Source organism: Pleurodeles waltl, chromosome 7 (genome assembly GCF_031143425.1).
Source record: "Pleurodeles waltl isolate 20211129_DDA chromosome 7, aPleWal1.hap1.20221129, whole genome shotgun sequence".
In the NCBI taxonomy this organism is placed as follows: domain Eukaryota; kingdom Metazoa; phylum Chordata; class Amphibia; order Caudata; family Salamandridae; genus Pleurodeles; species Pleurodeles waltl.
Genome location: NC_090446.1, coordinates 451,184,660 through 451,204,568, shown reverse-complemented (window position 1 = coordinate 451,204,568; position 19,909 = coordinate 451,184,660).

Below are 19,909 nucleotides of genomic sequence, written 5' to 3'. Positions count from 1 at the left end.
GCATAAGACATGCTGCAGCCCTTAGAGACCTTCCCTGGCATCAGGGCCTTTGGTACCAGGGGTACCAGTTACAAGGGACTTACCTGGATGCCAGGGTGTGCCAATTGTGGAAACAACAGTACAGGTTAGGGAAAGAACACTGGTGCTGGGGCCTGGTTGGCACACTTTCAAATCATAACTTGGCATCAGCAAAGGCAAAACCGGCCAAGGAGGCATTTCCTTACACTACCACAAATGACTTAAGCTAACAGAAATCTCTTAGTGGTGCTGTGTCACTGCAGGAGCCTTCAACTGTAATGTATTTGTCACATTGCATTGTGTATTGCAAAATTTATGGGTAAACATAGATATGGCCTGTTGGACCTGTCTCTTTTTGCAGGGTCATCCCCAAACTTTTTGCCTCCTTCCTCCCACTTTTTCTGACCAGTTTGTGTTGGCTTTAGGGTGCTGGGCACTTTACCACTGCTGACTAGTGCTAAAGCGCAAGTGTTATCTGTGTAAATTGTATGTGTAATTGGCTTTTCAATGATCAACATATTTGATTCACAAGTAAGTCTATAGTAAAGTGCACTAGAGGTGCCCAGGGCCTGTAAGTCAAATGCTACTAGAGGACCTGCAGCACTGATTGTGCCACACACATGAGTAGCCCTGTAAACATGTCTCAGACCTGCCACTGCAGTGTCTGTGTGTGCAGTTTTAAACTTCCAGTTCAACCTAGCAAGTGTACCCCATTGCCAGGCCCATACCTTCCCTTTTTATACATATACGGCACCCCTAAAGTAGGACCTAGGTAGCCACTGGGCAGGGTGCAATATATGTTTAGGTAGGACATGTGGTTGTGTGCTTTTACATGTCCTAAATGTGAAATACTGCCAAATTCGTTTTTCACTGTTGCAAGGCCTATCTCTCTCATAAGTTAACATGGGGGGCTGCCTTTAATAACTTTTAAGTGAAGTTTCCCTTTGGGAGCAGTTAGAGAATCCAGTTGGAGTTTGGTGTCTCTGAAATCGCAATATGAAAATACAACTTTTGGTAAAGTTGGTTTTTAGATTGTCAGTTTGAAAATGCCACTTTTAGAAAATAGGCTTTTCCTTGCTTAAACCATTCTGTGACAATGCCTGCTTGTGTATTCCCTGTCTGGGTCAGACTGACAGTTGGGCTGTTTGTGAATCTCCACTAGACAGTGACACAAAAGGAGCTGGGGTGTAGCCTGCAAAGCCAAATGGACAATCTGGGCTAGAGTGGTGGGAAGAGCTGAAACTTATTCCTGAATGGGCTGTGTCTGCTCTCACACAATCCATTCTCCAAACCCCTGGTGTGAGTCTGGAGCTAGGCCTGGGCAAGGCAGGATCTTGTGAACAACAGATACTTTCCTTTGAAGTTTGCAAACTTCAAAGGCAGAAAGTGGTTTAGGTAGTGGAACCAAAACCCCAGATTTTTAGATTGCTTCTAGACTCAAGAGGAACCTCTGCTAAGGAGAAGTGCTGGAGGAGGATTACTGCCCTTTTGCATGTGACTGTGCTTTTCTCGGTTGGCTTGCAGTTGCTGCTTCTGCCTGAAAGAGGACAAAGACTGGACTTTTGTGCTATATTCCTACTTGTGACATGTCTCCAAGGGCTTGGATTGAGCTTCTCTCCTGTTTTGAAGTCTAAGGGCTATCAAAGACTTCCTCTGCAGCCCCTGGACTCCCTGCTGAGTCTCCAACCCTGCCAAGTGGTGCCCTATCCAGTCCCTTGAGAGGTGAAGCTGAAATCCATGCACAGCAGCCATGCAGGGAAAATTTTGATGCACCACCTACAACGCAGCTGTAAAAATGACGCACCACCTGGATTGTGGCTGAAATATCAACTCACAACCTGCATCACGGCTGGGAAATCGATGCATCACCTGTATCGCGGCTGGAGAAAGAAAGCAACTCCCGCTTGTGACTGCTGAAAATTCTTGTCGGATTCTTGTCATTGTGCGGGAGGATTTCACATGCATCATCACTGGGCATCAAAATCATCATTAACCTGCCCGGACCCAAGGGGCCCGTCCAGAAATTGATGTATCTCTCTCTTGCGGGAGAGAAAAACAAAGCATTGTCTACCTGACCGGAGAAGAAACAACCCACAGCCTTACTTGCGAGTAAAGAATCAACACATCGCTGACTTTTCTAATGCACACTCACCTGTGCAGCTTTATTTTTGACGCAAACCAGGTACTTTGTGTAACATCAATGCATCCATTGTTTTCTATGGAGTAAGACTCGTAGTTTCAAAATTCATCACGTTAATTGTGTATGTTGGATTTTTGGTGTTTTGGTCTTGTTTGAATAAGATAAATATTGGCTATTTTTCTAAACTGTTGTGGTGTCCGTTTTGTGGTGTTTTCCCTGTATTACTGTGTGTTTTGGTACAAATACTTTACACATTGACTTTGAGATAAGCCTGACTGCTTGTACCAATTTACCAAGGGGGTGAGCAGGGATTATCCTATGTGTGTATCTCCATTGCCCTGACTAGAGTGAGGGCCCCTGCTTGGACAGAGTGCATTCTGACTGCCAACCAGAGACCCCATTTCTAACAAGGCCGACAGTGTTGCCAAAAGTAATTGTAACAGGAGGGTTATTTATATGAAGATTGATGCAAGTGCCACTAAGAAAATTCATGCTTGTCTGCCTTTCTCACTGTAGGCACCCTTGGATGATTTTTAAGACATTGTTGGAGGTGTGTACATTTTTATCTGCTCTGAACATCTTGGTATAGGTCTCTGCAAATGTCTGAGTCTCAGAATCTGCCCTAGTCTCTAGAAGGCTAATGGATGATATTGTAAATTCTGTGTGTGTGTTACACACTTTCACATATTGTGTGTGGCCTTATGTTTTTGTATGCTGGGACATTTTGAGTCATTTAACATTTAGTGAAATATTGTGTATTGCACTTTGTGATGGTGGCAGTCTGTTTTTCTAAGACAGACAGAGAAACAGACATGCAGACAAAAGTAAAGATCTAAACACACACACACATTCACACAAACGCACACACACACAAAACATACAGCAGTCCCTATACACAAGTACATGGAGAGCATGATTGTGTGACTGCATCTGTCACTATAAGCAGGTGGGTGTAGATATGTGTTTGTATGTGCTTGTGTTTGTCAAGATAGTAGATGCTGTAAGATGCAAGCCAAGCGTGTCCATATCTGCCACCATTCATCTCCCACAGATATGCTACAATAAATCATTAGGCAAAATCTTTTACTATAGTCTTGTCCACAGGTGCTAGCCAAGTTACATCTGTCCTTGATTGGGATCAGACTATTTTTGTTACACAAAATACGTTCTTGCTCCTGTTCTTACAAAGTCTTTTATGATTTCAAAATCTTTTGGGAATGGAATGCCACATGAGATGCGGTGGCCATGTGGTTGTGTTTTGGGTATAAACAGGAACCAGGTGAAGTCTGCTGCTTGTTATTAGTAACTTTGGAATCAAGTGGGCTGCCGTTCTGCTCATACGAAGAAGGTTATGTATCATTTGTTTTCCTGCTAGAATGAAACTGCAAAAATCTACAAACGACTGAAAAATGCAAACCTCAAATTTGAAACCATGACAGCTAACAATTCATCACAAATCTACCATTTCTCATGATCGTGTTAAGTACCCGGTACAATTTAATAGAAAAGACAAGTGAAGATCAACTCTAGGCTACATGACTAGAGTTCTGGTCTCAGACTTTGCTGCAGCATTGAAAGAACAAGCCTCAGTGGCAAGCCTCAGAGTCCAGGGTGGCATCCTGCTCAATATAAAAGAGGACCCTGTCTCTGGCTTTTATTCCTGTCATCTCTTAGCCACCTTAAATGCCACCCTCCATAAATCCCTGATCAGTATAGTTTAATATATTCCACAAGGATATGTGCAGACTGAAGCTATGTGAACCTGAAGTGGAGTGTCAGGACATAACTCACACTTTTGAAATAAAGGAGACGGGGAGAGTATGTAAGATCATTGGTGACATGGCATCCATGATAACTGTTTTACTACAGGGGAAACCCACTCTTCTAAAAGGCCTATGAAACGTTGGTTCCTGGCACTCATACATGTTTGTTTTGTTCTGGCAAAGGAAGACTGCATGGTACAAATTTCCGTTATCTTACACACATCAGATTGGTAGTGATAGGAACAATAACAAGCATTAATAGGAGTTAACACTTACTACTGATGAAAGCCGTGACCCTCAGTGCGCTTTCATAGATGGCTGAAACATGTAGACACAATTATTCTTACCAGTGGCACCTAAAATAAAGAGATATCGTAGCAGCCTCTAGGTCTTTTTATATTCCTAGTTCCCCCCAAAAAAGGAATATCAACATTCTCCCTCCACCTAATTTGATCCTGTCCTGGTTTTTAAGATACCAGGATGAAACCCAAACATTAAGCATGCCACTAATAGAATGGGGAGGGTGACATTGCAAAGAATAAGTGTGAGTTATGCACTTGACTCCCCACTTCAGGTTCACATATCTTGGGTCTGGGGATAGCTTTGTTTTAAATTGGCTAGTTTGGGGAGCAGTATCCATGGACATTTCTATGGCCCTATAATCCACCATGGGTAGCGTTTATAGAGCTAAGTGACTGCAGTGGTTCCCCCTATATCTGTACTACCAGCATCACCCTGTTCAGATAGGCACCTCAAGCTCACACTGACTATTGAGGAGTGTCCCAAGAATAATTTTAAAAATTTGAGATTTGGTCACACACAGCACGAGCACAGCAAAGGCAGCAGCAATGCAATCATTCTTCAGACACAGAACAAGCAAAGCACAAGGACATATTAGTCCTGCAACCCCCACTGCAGCAGCTGCACTGGGTGTTACCAGTGGCCCATTGGGTAGGCTGTCGTTATCCTGTCTCACAATAATTATTTGGTCACAAACACGAGTCTCTATGGAGAAGCTCTAAAACTGTTAGAGAAGAATGTGAAGAAGGTGAAAAGTGAAGCCAAGAAATAGCAAAGGAAGGGATGGTAATTCTTGTGTGTCGAACAACACCATCATTATGGCTCTCTCTACATGCATAGGTCTTGCTCCTGTATGCAGAGGTATCGCCTCCTCTGCGGCTCTTATCTTTTCCATGCAGAGATCTCCGTCCTGAATATGGGGATGTCCTCCCAGCATGCAGAGATGTCAACAGTTGAGGCTGAGATCTCCACCTGCCCCAGCAGACATTAAAATACACACTGGAAGAGGAAGTCAGGGTTTTTGTGGTTATTCTGAGCCATTCTATCAACACCACATCACCATCCTCCTCCATTCTGCTGCTCCTTTCTATATTCAAAGTCCCAACATGGCTGAAGGAGAAGATAAGGGCCTCCCAATTTGAATATGACACATTACAGATCATTTAGGAGGAGTTCCTTCAAAAGTACCATCAGATTTATGAGAGTCCTGAGGCCAAGCTGAGCTGGGAACAAATGTGGAGAAACATCAGCATGTGCTGCAGTGCAGTGGCCATTGATACCCTGCGGGGAAGCTGTGCCGCAAGCATTGGGAAACCTATATTGATGGACCATATAAAGGTCCAGGGTATTCTGGGATTGTCCTACCGGCACACTCTTGGCACCACTCTATGACACCAATGTACAGGAGTTGTCTGAGAGCAGCCTGTCCATTCCCTTGACCCCCATGTGCAGCTGGAAGGCTGTGAGTAGCAGACAGATGGTAAGTGCACTTTTGTGTATTCACTTAAGAGCACATGTTTTCAGAGTGGTGCCCGTTCGTGTTCAATCAGAGCTCTGACATCACATTCCATTTTGCGTTTAACCTGTGTTACTTGTGTGTTACGAAAGGATTGAAAGTTTACAATTTCTAGCAAGCATGAATTATAGTAGTTTTTGTTGGAATGCCTAATCATCTGAATCTTGACATACTGGAAATGCTTTTCTGTTGTTTTAATGTGTGACAGTCTATTAGTTAAAACACAACTTCAACATGTGGGATCTGTTACATTTTCATTTTGTCAATGTTAGTTTAGGTAATGTGACATTGTGTACCATTACTTTATTTTCTAACCACAATATTTTTTAAAACTAGGATTCAAAATTCATTCAATTATAAAACAGTTTTGAAAGCTTTTTCAACGAAAGTCAACAATAAGATATAGGGCCAGATATGGACTTTGCTGGACAGGATTTACTCATGCAGAGCAACAGAAAAAAGTACTGTGTCACCTGGTTGGAGTACCAGCCTATCAGATTTAGAGATTTCTGTCGGCCCATGGACACTTCTTGCATCTCCCCATGGAAACGTTCTCCCTTAGCATGGGGTCATTTTGCAGTTTTCACTTCCCCTTACCACCAGGTTTGACCAGATAGTGAATGACAGTGAAAATGTGACATTTGTTCTCCCACTCTAAATAGGGTGGGTGAACAAATGACAAAACCTCCAATGCATCTAAATTGATCAGGCAGTCAAAGATGTATGCCGGCAGCAGAGACAGAATAGTCTCTGGCATCTACATACTGAAGATCCTTCCAACACCGTTGCAGTCGAGTACCCTCTGTACCAATTTTTAAAGTAGGCCCATGTGATGTCTCGTACAAAACACCCCAATCTCCGATAGCCACTGTGTGGAAGATGTTACAAAACATCTTTTTACTTTTTGGAAAATATAATTTCTTACTATTTGGAAAGTCAACAAAATTAGCATATAAACATTGGATTGTGACCAGTTTCGTAATAACTGCACAATGTCAATTCTTGGATTTAGTAATATAATATTACTTTTCAAATAAAATTAATTTGATTTGCAATATTGAACACACACATTCCAATTTTCTCTCTTTTTTTCACATTCTGTTTCATCTTGCCAAGGATCATCCCAACAGGACCCGAGGCAAGGAAGAAGATCCTCAAATGCGAGGCTGGTACAACCACTTTACACCATCAGCGAGGAGAAGGAAGTCACCACAAGCAGCGGGGTTCATCCACTGAAGGCAAACAAGATCTGCTTCTAAAAGGCTCCGGTGGGTGGGTGGCTGGAAATTCACAACTGAGATGAAGAGGTCTATGTACTCCAAGGCAGTCTTTGAACAACTCTGAACTTTATGAAGGAGTGTGACATCCTTGATAGCAGGTCTTACATTGCATCTACCTCCCCAACCCACTTCGCTTCCTGTTGTCTCAGCTCCAGTCTGCCTGCCATTTCAATTTCCTCTTTTATCCCTGTGTTACTTTTATCCTTTGGGATGTCTGGTCCTACCACAGCCAGCGATTTAATGTTTGTGTCAAAGGAGGACTTCACCATTGTTGTGGTGAAGACAGAAAACAAAAATGGGCAGGATCTTTTGCCTCTCTGGCTAGGGAGAATGACTTTAATAAAGTGTAGGAGAGTGGACAGATGTTTTTTGACTCTTCGTGGTAACTTTTGTTACATTAGTCCCTTTTGTATAAATACTTCTTCTCTTGATGTTTCCACACATGTTACTTGCCAACCCTCTCCAAATTTAAATTTTCTCTCTGCTATAAGATTCTTTTTTATTAAAGTTTGCCCAATTCCAAGGTCAGTTTTTATTTTTCCTCTATGAAGATTTTTTGAAAAAACTCTTTATTTTTACAAAACTTTTAGATTAATACATGACATATCACACAAAAGAAATGTCTAGTTAAAGATGCTTTCAATATCATGATGGTATTTTGAACATTACACTTTGAATGTAAAGCAGCACATACATAACATTTTCTATGTAGTAAATGCAGCATCAAGCTTTCAACACAGATGTATTACAGACAGAAGTTTAGTATGAAAAAGATATACAGATTTGTATTTTTCAAAAATAATTTTATTGACTGTTAAGAATAGACTTGAGAATTTTTACAAATCAAAAAAAATATCCTGTTATTCTGCCTATGCAGCGCAGGTGGTGAGATTATGTGAAAGTGTGCTCGTCTTGCGGGTGGTTAAGTTGAAGGCCTGGAGGTGGAGATGGTACAGGTGGAGGTGGCGCAAGTAGTTGTGGCTGTGGAGTGAGGTAAACAGGTGGTGTGTCCCTCCTAGGTTTAGGTTTGTTTGTTAATTGCCTTTATCATATTTACAGTTGAGTCATGATGCCTTGCAGTCTCTTCCCTAAAACCAGAAGATGTTCTTGCAGCATTTTTGACGTGTCTTGGCTGGATTTGGCAACATTATCCAATACATGGGCCTGTATGTTAGTCACCTGAGGGAGTTCGTAAAGGGAGGTCGCTATCTCATGGAGAGTAATCTCCATTTTATGACTATCCTCCTGTACATTAGACTGCAGTTAGAAAAAAATATCCTCCCAGACAACAGCATTAGAGCATGCAAACCTTCTACTACTTGCATGGCCTTCTGACATGACCAGCAGGATGGACAGCATGGAGAAGGGCGATATCTGGGCGGTTGTGTGAGAGAATGATGAATGGGTTATACCTTCTCCTTAAAAGGGGTTTTCTCTCCCTCAGAAGAAAGAGAAAGAACCAGAAATGCACCTTCTTGGGAGGAGTGTGATAAGAGATTGTACAGCGGTACCCCTTCGTTAAGCTCTGTGTGGATGTGAGTTGCATAGGCAGAACCGGCATCCGTGGCTGCTACTTTTATGGTTGGGGACTGGCAATCCTCAAACGTGATTTTGAAGGAAGACTGCTGCATGCACTGCTGTAAAGTGGCCTTTTGGAGATATTCTGTATGGGGACAAGCATGTCCTCCTTCTCCTCAACCAGATTCTGCTCCTCCTCTTCTTCTTGAGCAGTGTTGGCTGCTGAGATACTAGCTTGGAGGAGGTAAGGATTTTCTCCATGAATTAACCCCTCCTACTCCCATCCCCAGTCTTCCACTTGCAGATGGTACTGCATCATCATCTGGTGCAATGTTCCCAGTACCTGCAAAAAGAAGATCTACACAGTTGAAATACATCAAATGTAGGCCCTGATTTAAGAAAAGTGGTGCTGCACTGGGTGCACTTTTCTTGCGCCCCTTAGCACTCCCTAATGCCACCAGGTGTGCCCCGTATCTATGATACGGCGCACCATGGTGGTAGTTAGGGGAACTAGCATCATAAATATTGACGCTAGTTCGGAGCTTTGCAGGATTAGCATAAAAAATGTTGACACTAATCCTGCAAAGCCCATTGAGGCCCATTGAAAACAATGGCATGCCTCCTTTTAATGCCTGATCTCAGCAGGCGTTAAAAGTGCCAAAATAAATGGTGCAAGGAAATATTTTAGATTTCTTTGCATCATTTCTTCGGCCCGCCTAACTGGGGAACGCCCCATTTGCATACATTATGCCTGGCAGAGACATAATGTAGCTCATACGGTTATAAAGTGGCACAAATCATGCATTGCCACACTTTGTCAATTTGGCACAGCAATTTTGGCCTTGTTGTGCTACATTAGCGTAAAAAACAAATTACACTAATATGGCGCAAGGAGGCGCTAGGGGCTCTTAAATCAGCCCCATAGTTTTGTGTCTAAAATTCCATACAGAACTTTAATTTACATTGCTCTGAAATAAATATAACAAAGTTAACACCTTGTCAACAAAAAGAAAGACATGAAATTAAGGTTTGATCCGTGCATGGAACATTTGTATGTCAACAATATCAACTCACCAGCGCTAACCACAGATATTTGCTCTCTGAATGTCCCCCATGAGGTCAGTTGCTGTGCTATTATATTTGGTGTTGCCAAGGTATCTCCTGAACCAACAGTTATAGAGAGAAGTATTATTTCTATTGTATTTTGTCAACTGACAAAACTTTTCATTACCACAAATGCTGACACAGTACAGATATGTACAAGAAATTGAAACAATCAAAACCAACAAAACTACTTTTAACATTTGATGTAAAAAAGAAATGTAATATGTAATTGAAAGGACTAATGACGAGAAGTAGAATTTAAGATCAGATGTTCCCAGACTGAAAGGAGAGAACGAAAAATACAGAGGGGAGTAAGCCATACAAAATCATAAAACAGATGCTAGTTAGATGGTTTCAATACTCAATTGGGACCCACAAACCTTTCTCTCCTTCAAGTGAAGACAAGACCTATCTTATAGTGCTCCCCTTACATTGCCACATCTAAGGGCAATTTTATAACACAATAAATAATTTGATCAATAGTTCCATTAAATATTGTCCAGGGTGTAAATAGGGATGTGTGACAAAAGACGTATGGCTACCGGGTCAGTTATAAATAAAGAGGATAGATCCAAAGCCAAAACAGCAGAAAATTATCCTAGTGGTCTCTAACGTCCATGTGGTCTGTGGTGCCAGTCTGGGCTTTGGTGCAGTGCTAGGAACACAAGTCGCTATTGTGGCAGATGGTGTATAGGACAAACACACAGCGCCTAAGAAGTGTTAAAAAATTATATCTAAATAATAGTGTAACTAGAGGTTTTGCAACCTCGCTGGGAAATATACTTTACCAACCTCTTTAGTACCACTAGGTCTTTGTTTATTCAACCTTTAGCTCAAGCATGGATAGCTGTTGTTCTAAGCAGCAAGGCTTATACAAAGGAACAAGAAAAATACATTGAAACACAGTGGTGACTGATAATCTTTAAAAGTGATGGAATAGAATGAATGCTAGGAATTCACCTCATTTTGTTTAAAATGTTCACTGAGAGTTGTCCATATACCTTCATTTTCCAATTCCAGCATTTCAATATGGTACCCCCATGCCAATAATTACATACAATATGATTGTACCAAAATATTGCCACTGGTATTGCCCAAATTCCGGGTGTAGGAAAGTATCCTCATTTTTGGCATGTTTACCGCCACTTTTTGCCTGTTATCAGTATGCTTAGACTGTTTTCACTGGGATCATGCTAATCAGGACCCCAGTGATTGTGCTCTCCTAAATTTGGTTGCTTGATACCTTTTACACCTCACAATTGGCATACTGCGATACCTCTGTAAGTCCCAAGTACATGGCACGTAGGTCCCCAGGACATTGGTACACCAGGCGTCTGCCATGGGCTGCAGCATGTATTAAGCCACCCATGGGAGCCAATGCAAAATGGGTCTGCAGGCCTGCCATTGCAGCCTGCCTGAAAAGGTTCATGCACCCTTTCACTACAGGCCATAGCACCAGGTCACTGTAAGTCACTCCTATGGAAGGCCCTTTTCAGCCAAAAGGGCAGGGTGCAGGTTCCTCTGTGGGAGGGCACCCCAGCATGAGCAGATAAACCCTTATGAACTCCAGTTCCAAGGCACTGGACTTCGTAAGTGCGGGGAAGCCATTTTACATGTGCACTGGCCACAGGTCACTCACTACCAATGGTCCAGATACCTAGTAGCAACTCCGAACCTGGGCATGTTTGGTATCAAACATGTTGGAAACATATCCCAATACTGATGCCATTATTAGTGGCAAGATTCCATGCACTCAGGAAGCTCCCTAGAGGACCCCCCCAGTATTCCTCTTACCAGTGCAGGAAGTTGGCTCTGTATGTACTATTTCAAAGTAAGAAATAGCATGCACAGAGTCCAAGGGTTCCCCTTAGAGGTAAGATAGTGGCAAAAAAAGATCATTCTAATTCTCTATTTTGTGGTAGTGTGGTCGAGCAGTAGGCTTATCAGAGGGTAGAGTTAAGCAATTGTTGTACACACACAGGCAATAAATGTGGAACACACACTCAAAGACAATTCCAGGCCAATAGGTTTTTATATAGAAAAATATATTTTCGTTTATTTTAAGAACCACAGGTTCAAGACTTACAAACAATACTTTAAATGAAAGGTATTTCACTCAGGTATCTTAGGAACTTTGAATCTTCACATTAGCATGTACAGTTGTGGCAAAATGACAATGAGCTATTTTAAAATTGGACACAGTGCAAAATTCAACAGTTCCTGTGGGAGGTAAGTATTTGTTAGGTTCACTGTTAAGTAAAGCACTTATAGGGTTCAAAGTTGGGTCCAAGGTAGCCAACCGTTGGGGGTTCAAAGCAACCCCAAGGTTACCACACCAGCAGCTCAGGGCTGGTCAAGCGCAGAGGTCAAAGTGGTGCCCAAAAGACATAGGCTTCAATGGAAATAGGGGTGCCCCGGTTCCAGTCTGCCAGAAGGTAAGTACCTGTGACTTTGGAGGGCAGACCAGGGAAGTTTGTAGTCACCGAGGGGGACACAAGCAGGCACAGAAGGTACACCCTCAGCGGCACAGGGGCGGCCGGGTGCAGAGTGCAAACAGGCGTCCGGTTTGCAATAGGTTTCAATGGGAATCCCAGGGGTCTCTTCAGCGATGCAGGCAGGCAAGGGGGGGGCTCCTCGGGGTAGCCACCACCTGGGCTAGGGAGAGGGCCACCTGGGGGTCGCTCCTGCACTGGAGGTCGGATCCTTCAGGTCCTGGGGGCTGCGGGTGCAGTGTGTTTCCCAGGCATCGGGTTCTTTGAAGCAGGCAGTCGCGGTCAGGGGGAGCCTCTGGATTCCCTCTGCAGGCGTCGCTGTGGGGGCTCAGGGGGGTCAACTCTGGCTACTCACGGGCTCGCAGTCGCCGGGGAGTCCTCCCTGTGGTGTTGGTTTTCTGCAGGTCGAGCCGGGGGCATCGGATGCAGAGTGGAAAGTCTCACGCTTCCGGCGGTAAACGTGTGGTCTTTAAAAGTTGTTTCTTTGTTGCAAAGTTGCAGTTTCTTTGGAACAGGGCCGCTGTCCTCGGGAGCTCTTGGTCCTTTTAGATGCAGGGTAGTCCTCTGAGGCTTCAGAGGTCGCTGGACCCTGGGGGATGCGTCGCTGTTGCAGTTTTTCTTGAACTGGGGAGACAGGCCGGTAGGGCTGGGGCCAAATCAGTTGGTGTCTCCGTCATCTCTGCAGGGCTGCAGGTCAGCAGTCCTTCTTCATCTTCAGGTTGCAGGAATCTAGTTTCCTAGGTTCTGGGGTGCCCCTAAATACTGAATTTAGGGGTGTGTTTAGGTCTGGGAGGTTAGTAGCCAATGGTTACTAGCCCTGAGGGGGGCTACACCCTCTTTGTGCCTCCTCCCTGAGGGGAGGGGGGCACATCCCTAATCCTATTGGGGGAATCCTCCATCTGCAAGATGGAGGATTTCTAAAAGTCAGAGTCACCTCAGCTCAGGACACCTTAGGGGTTGTCCTGACTGGCCAGTGACTCCTCCTTGTTTTTCTTTTAATCTCCTCTGGCCTTGCCGCCAAAAGTGGGGCCGTGGCCGGAGGGGGCGGGCATCTCCACTAGCTGGGATGCCCTGTGGTGCTGTAACAAAGGGGGTGAGCCTTTGAGGCTCACCGCCAGGTGTTACAGTTCCTGCAGGGGTAGGTGAGAAGCACCTCCAACCAGTACAGGCTTTGTTACTAGCCACAGAGTGACGAAGGCACTCTCCCCATGTGGCCAGCAACATGTCTGGTATGTGGTAGGCTTGCAAAACTAGTCGGCCCACACTGGAAGTCGGGTATGTTTTCAGGGGGCATCTCTAAGATGCCCTCTGGGTGTATTTCACAATAAAATGTACACTGGCATCAGTGTACATTTATTGTGCTGAGAAGTTTGATACCAAACTTCCCAGTTTTCAGTGTAGCCATTATGCTGCTGTGGAGTTCGTGTATGACAGACTCCCAGACCATATACTCTATTGGCTACCCTGCACTTACAATGTCTAAGGTTTTGCTTAGACACTGTAGGGGCATAGGGCTCATGCACCTATGCCCTCACCTGTAGTAGAGTGCACCCTGCCTTAGGGCTGTAAGGCCTGCTAGAGGGGTGACTTATCTATGCCATAGGCAGTGAGAGGTTGGCATGGCATCCTGAGGGGAGTGCCATGTCGACTTAGTCATTTTCTCCCCACCAGCACACACAAGCTGGCAAGCAGTGTGCATGTGCTGAGTGAGGGGTCCCCAGGGTGGCATAAGACACGCTGTAGCCCTTAGAGACCTTCCCAGGGGTACCAGTTACAAGGGACTTACCTGGATGCCAGGGTGTGCCAATTGTGGAGACAAAAGTACAGTTTTAGGGAAAGAACACTGGTGCTGGGGCCTGGTTAGCAGGCATCAGCACACTTTCAAATCATAACTTGGCATCAGCAAAGGCAAAAAGTCAGGGGGTAACCATGGCAAAGAGGCATTTCCTTACAAACAGTCTTCCAGGGTTTTGCAGGTAGCCCAAGCTGCTGCCACCCCTCAGACAGGGTTCTGTCCTCCTACTGCTTGACCAGCTCAAGCAGGGGAAGGCAGAACAAAGGATTTCCTGTGGGAAAGGGGATACAACACACTCATCCTTGGAAATAGGTGTTAAATTGGCAGGGAGGGGTAGCTTTCCCATGCCACCGGCTTGCTTTTGAAATTTGGTACCCTCCTTGCATAAACCAGTTTTCACCTGTCCAGGAACCCCCAATCCCTGCTCCGGTGTGAAACTTAACAAAGGGAAGGGGAGTGACCACCCCTTAGCCCATCACCACCACTGGGGTGGTGCCCAGAGCTCCTCCAGGTGGCCACTTGATTCTGCTCTCTTGAAAGAAAGATGTGCAGAGGCCTCTGGGACTATCAGGCTGGCCAGGACAGGTGACTAAAGTCAGTGACCCCTCTGATAGGTGGTCACACTGCAGAGTGAGCAGGCCCCCAGTTAGGTCTATTTAGGGACTTTCTTGAGGGTGGATCCCCAGATTTGGCATGCAAGACTCCACCAGGACTCATCTGCATCAACCCCTTCTGCTTCTGGCCACTGGAACCACAAATGGACACTTCAGGAACCGAACAAGACTGCAACTCCTGAGATGACCTCCCCTTGCAACATTGTTTCCCCAAGTACTTCCAGCAACTGCAACATTTCCATGGCTGGGCATCCTCTGGGGTCAGTACAACTTCAGCTGCACCAAGAAGCAAAAAGGAATCTCCCTTGGAGTGAAGGAGTCACTCCCCTGTATCTGCAGGCACCTATGGCAACGACATCCGGCTGCATGGATCTGCTCTCCTCTGGAACTACATGGATCCTGCAACACGTGTGGTGGGTCTGAATAGTCCACTACATCCCCTCTGTCTTCTGTTCAACATGAGGGTTTGCAAGCCCTTGCCTCTCCTTGCTGGACAGTACCCCTATGCACTGTGACACTTGCAGCAGCCAAGGCTTATTGACTCCTGTTCCAAGGGATCTTTAGGCCCCAAGTAGCCCCAGCCCTCAGCACTTCATCCTTGGATTCCACTGGACTGGTCCTGGTCTTGCAATCACCTCTCTCCAAGACCCCTACGTAATCTAGTTCAGTGTTATTGTAATAAAATACATGTATTTCTGTGACACTGTGTGGTTCCTTTTATGTGTGATAAGTTGCTGTGTGACTGTGGTGGTATTGCAAGAGCTTTGCATGTCTCCTAGATAAGTCTTGGCTGCTTTTCCCCAGCTTACCCCTATAGAGCCCTGGCTTCTCAGACCCTGTCTCATTAAATTAATAAGGGGTTGCCTGGACCTAGTGTAATATGCAAACACTATAGGTGTTCACTACACACCAGGCCACCTTCCTACATTGGTGGTGCAGCGGTGGGATAAGACACTTGCAATTGTCTTGCTACATTTTGTCACTAGGTAGCTTTCCACAGGAAAGACCACTACTAGTCTATATGGCACCCTGCACTTAGTGATTAGGATCACTGGTCTCCTAATTTAGGTAAGTTGTGGGTCTGGCATAGCCCTTTCTCCAAACTATTAGGAAGACTAGTACTTAGAGTAGAGAGGTACACCAACACTACTCTGGGGAAAACATCTTCAGTGAAAAACACAACTCAGGCCCCAGACTCTCAGTATGGGGGCTACACTTTTCAGGATTTGAGGGAGATATGTGCTTCCAGGAAGCTGAAGACCAGGAGAAATCCCAACAAGAGTCTACTTCTGGTATTACTACTCCAGTCTGATCAGGGAAGCTCAGGCAGCCAGGAGGAGGATGAAGTAGAGACTGACCTTCAGTCTTAGCTAAGGTAGAGTTAGGCTACACTGAGGAGGGTCAGGGAGAAACCGGAGAATACCATAGCCCTGTTAGGAGCACTGCAGGTAGTGAAAAGGGGAGTCACACAAGGAGGCCCTGTTTTACTCCTACGGGTTTGGTACAAAGGGTCCCCAGAAGGAGGTATAGGACCTCCTCATCTGTTCAAATCCATATCTCAAGGACCTCCTATGAGACAGACCACTCTAACTCAGGGGTTGGGTCCCTAGATAGGTAGTTCCACATACTGAAGTAAGAACAGCCCAAACTGAGGTGGCAGCAGAACAGCCCAAACTGAGGCAGCAGCAGCACAAGTTAGCTGTAGAAAGGGAGGCCCTGGCAGTAGGAAGGAAAAGACAGAATTTGGGGCTTGTTCCCCATGGTGACAGCAACAACTTTAGGGACACCAGGGTCAGGGAGGACTCCTGTGACTCTAGGAACCTGAGTAAAATAGTCCCACCTTGCAAGGCAGGGGTGACATCCACAAGTGGTTCATTGCTTTATCCCCCCAAGGGATATTCCTCCTTCCTTCTGATGCAGGCAGAAGACGGGATGTCTTCAGAGGATGCACGAATCAGAAACTGTTGCAGTTGCTGGCAGAAGCTGAAGATACAATGTTGCAGGAGGCGTCTTGCTTCTTTGTTGCAGCTTGTAGGTTCCTGGATAGTCCAGATGCAGTTTCTTCAGTGTGAAGTCGAAGTGGAGGATGCAGAGGATTCCTGCTGGAGTCTTGCAATCCGAATCTGAAGAACCACCCAAGAGAGAAACCCTAAATAGCCCTAAAAGGGGGAATTGGTCAGCTACACAGGCAAGCACTTATCAGGGGATGGCTCTGATGTCACCTACTGTCACTGGCCACTCAGATGCTCCTAGAGTTCCCTGCCACCTTGGAATCCAAGATGGCAAAACCCAGGGACCCTCTGGAGGAGCTCTGAGCACCACCCCTGGGGTGGTGATGGACAGGGGAGTGGTCCCTCCTATTTCCTTTGTCCAGTTTCACGCCAGAGCAGGGACTGGGGGTCCCTGAACCGGTGTAGACTGGATTATGCAAGGAGGGCACCATCTGTGCCCTTAAAAGCATTTCCAGATGCTCTGTGAGGCTACCCCTCCCATACCTGCAATACCTATTTCCAAGGGGAGAGGGTGGAGGGTGTAACATCCCTCTCCCAAAGGAAATCCTTTGTTCTGCCTTCCTGGGCTTGAGCTGCTCAAGCAACAGGAGGGCAGAAACCTGTCTGTGAAGTGGCAGCAGCTGGGGCTGCCAGGAAATCCTCAGAAGGCTGTAATGGCAGTATTGGGGGTCCTCCAAGGAGCCCCCAGAGTGCATGGAATCATACAATCAATGCTTTCAAAAGCCTTGGGGTATGATTCCAACATGTTTGATACCAAACATGGCCATATTCAGAGTTACCATTGTGAAGCTGTACATAGGTAGTGACCTATGTCCAGTGCACGAGTAAAATGGCGTCCCCGCACTCACGAAGTCCGGGAAAATGGTCCTGAATGAGGTGGGGGCACCTCTGCTAGTGCAGGGGTACCCTCACACACAGGTACTCTGCATCCAGCCTTCAGAGTTGGAAGCCGTGACAAATGGGTGACTTATAAATGACCTGGTGCAATGTAAATGGCAGTGAAGGGGTGCATGCACCATTTCACACAGGCTGCAATGACATTCCTGTAGAAGCCTTTGCATGGGCTCCCTATGAGTGTCAAAAGAAACTCTGCAGCCCGTAGGGATCCCCTGGAACCCCGATGTCCTGGGCACCTAGGTACCATAAACTAGGAATTAATAAGGGGTGACCAGTGTGTCAAACTGTAGAGGCGAGAGAGAGTAGAATCAGTGGCGGGCCGGGTTAGCAGGATCCCAGTGAACACAGTCAAACATCAGGCAAAAATTGGGGGTAACATGCCAAAAAGAGTGTACTTTCCTACATCAATGGTGTGTTCACACCATGTGGTTTGACCAGGGGTTAGGGAGAACAATTCAGAAAACTAACCCATGAGATGTTTCCAGTCATCCTTCTGTTGGTCAGAGAGGCAGTCAAGAAGAACTACTCCCTCTACTGAACCATCAGCTGGGTTGTGGGGGTAGAGTTCAGGGAGAGGGTCGCTCTCTTCTTCCTGACCTTCATCAGTGGCCCTGAGCAAAGACTAGTCAACCCTATCGTAGTAAGGCTTGAGGCAATTCACATGAAGTACCCTGTGGGGGCTTCTGGGAATGCCTAGATCAGACACGTAGGGGACCTAACCTTTTTTTCTCCACAATAGTGTGGGGTCCAGTTCATTTGTCTTGGAGTGCCCTGGGAGCCACAGGCTCCAGGACCCACACCTTTTGTCCTTCCTGATATACAGTCACAAAAGTATTTTGGTCATGCCACGCCTTTGGCAGTTCTTGGCTGGCCTCAAGGTTTTTGGATGCCCTCTTCATGCACTCAGCCATTCTGGATCTTAGGTCTAGCACATAATTTACTATGTCCTGTTTGGGTGGTTCTGCTTCTGCTGGCTCTCTTGACTGCTGTCGGTCAGCCCGAACTCCCTTCCAAGGGCTGAGTACCTGGACCTTGTTGGTCCTCTTCTTCTCTGTAACACTCCTTCTGCCTGGCATTGTATTCGCCACAGCTTTTTGGTGGTCCTCCTGACCATTGACCATTGATGACCCGGCGACCGCCATGTGACAACATCTGCATGACTCCAAGGACTTCTCTGCAGCTGCTGGACTCTGCAGCTGACCTTCTTCATCCACTGTTGAGCCGGACCTGCATCCTCAGAAGGGTGACCATTGGCTCCTGCCCCACCTGCACACTCCTGCATGAACCAGACTCTGTCCCCTTCTTTTGCAGGTCCTCTTCTTTGGAAATCCACTAGTGGGTTCCACTGGACTGGTCCTGGTCTTGCAATCTCCTTTCTCCAAATCCCCTTGATAGTCTCTGGGAAGGCCAGGTTTCTTACCTCTGCTCTCCTCATCACTGGGGATCATCCAGGTACTCACCTCCTGGAGACCCAAGTTCTCCCAGCTCCCCTCTACCTCATCCACATCCCTGGGTGAGGGGCTTAACTACGCATTCCACTATTTTAGTGTGTGGTTTGGCCCCCCTTCGGCCCTAATTGTTTTTCACTATCTCTTGCCAGTGCTTGTTGCTTCTATATGCTATTGCCTAATATCCCCTGTGTATATATAGTGTGTACTTAACTCCAGTTGGGGGACTGCCTATATGTGATCTAGTTTAGTTTTACTGTAATAAAGTACCTGTATTTTTGTAACACTCTGGTTCCTTTTATGTTTGATAAGTTGCTGTGTGACTGAGGTGGTATTGCAAGAGCTTTGTATGTCACCTAGATAAGTCTTGGCTGCTCTGCCTACAGCTACCCCTAGAGAGCCCTGGCTTCATAGACACTGTCTCATTCACTAATAAGGGGTCACCTAGATCTGGTTTAAGGTGCAAACACCATAGGTCTCCACCACTCATCAGGCAGCCTTCCTACACCAAGGATAGCCCGTGTGAGGACACATTTTATCACTGTTTGCTTTCCCGAACTACCACACCCCTAACAATTACTGCGCCAGTGCAAGGGAAAAGGCAGGAATGCCCTCTATTTTTTAAAATACGGTGCTTTCCTGCTCTTTCACCTGTCATGCAGATGGATCAGAAGTGGTTAACCTGGGAATGCGCCAAAAACCTACGCCTCCCGAGGTGAGGCATAGCAAGAATGAATGTTTCTGAATTAATGTTTGAAAACTATCACTCCTACAAAATTACATCTCAATGCCCTATTATAATTTGATTTACTAAGGTGAAATGTCTCAGCATGTTAATGAAATTTACTATTTGAATTTTGAACAGACTTTATCACACTTTTACACTTTGCTGCAAGATGCTTTGAAAAAAGAAGGTGTTTCTGAAGTTAATCAGTGCAGGATACCCTAGTTACTTCTCTCCTTTAACTTCCATTAAGCTTTGAATAAATGCTTGCCTGTTTACTTACCATCT